Source organism: Priapulus caudatus, unplaced genomic scaffold (genome assembly GCF_000485595.1).
Source record: "Priapulus caudatus unplaced genomic scaffold, Priapulus_caudatus-5.0.1 Scaffold1138, whole genome shotgun sequence".
Classification (NCBI taxonomy): Eukaryota; Metazoa; Priapulida; class Priapulimorpha; order Priapulimorphida; family Priapulidae; genus Priapulus; species Priapulus caudatus.
In genome coordinates, this window is record NW_014578199.1 from 39,950 (window position 1) to 40,956 (window position 1,007).

Genomic DNA, 1,007 nt, shown 5'->3' on the forward strand with positions numbered 1-1,007 from the left:
GGTTGCTTGGAGATTGGGGAAACTGACAAACTGTCAACAACATCGGAGGTATTTTCAAAATACCTTTTATAAGACAACGCGCAGTGAAATGGGAGGAACTAGAGTTTATTTTGCCATAAGGTAGTATGATTATGCATGACACGAAGTATTTGCTAGTCTAGTACTGAAGAAATTAGCGTTTGGATGCGCATTGTGCGGCTTTAACCTTGCTTTATTCTGGACATATCTCAGAAGGTTCTACTCGCTTTCTTGAGATTATTCAATATCGTTTTCAGAATGAGATTCTGAATCAAATTCCCAATCAACTGATACTGGAATATTAGCCTCATGGTAGTACTGTGATATTCGCCGTTTTTTGTAACGCGTGGAAACTTGATGACAAAGATTTAAGATGGGGGAGTATATATGAACAAGGTCAATGGTGAATAAATTAATAGTTGGGGCCACAATTAAAAAAATCTTTGTTTGCCCTCACCATACCCATGCTGAAAAGTTTGAGTAGGTAGGTAGGCAGGCTTAAATTTTTTTTTGACTTTTTACAAATTCAGCATGGTGTCTACATGCTCGGGTGTGCTTGTGTGGAGATGCCTTTTATGTTGAATGTTTGTTTTGCTTGGTACATAATTATAATGTATTGCCTACAGATTTATATAATGTAGTGATACAATTTGTAAAAAAAAAAAATGGGAAAGATCAATAAAAATGTTTGAGTCGGACCCTTTTTGGCGGGTCGGTCGCGTGAGGCAGTGCCTGAAATGGACGGTCGCCCACTCGCCACAGGCGACCAAAGTCTAGCTCGGGCGATCAAAAATTCAAAGTCAAGTAGTCACTTGCCCAAAAGAAAAAGTTTGGGCAACTGCCAATATTTCAACACAAACAAATTTACTGATATGTTTGAGTTGTTCTTTGTTTACTAACTAATCATAATCCTAAACCGGAGTCCACGGTAGGATACAATCAGACCACACTCGCGCATTTTCGTTCCGACCGAGCTTGCTGACTGCGGG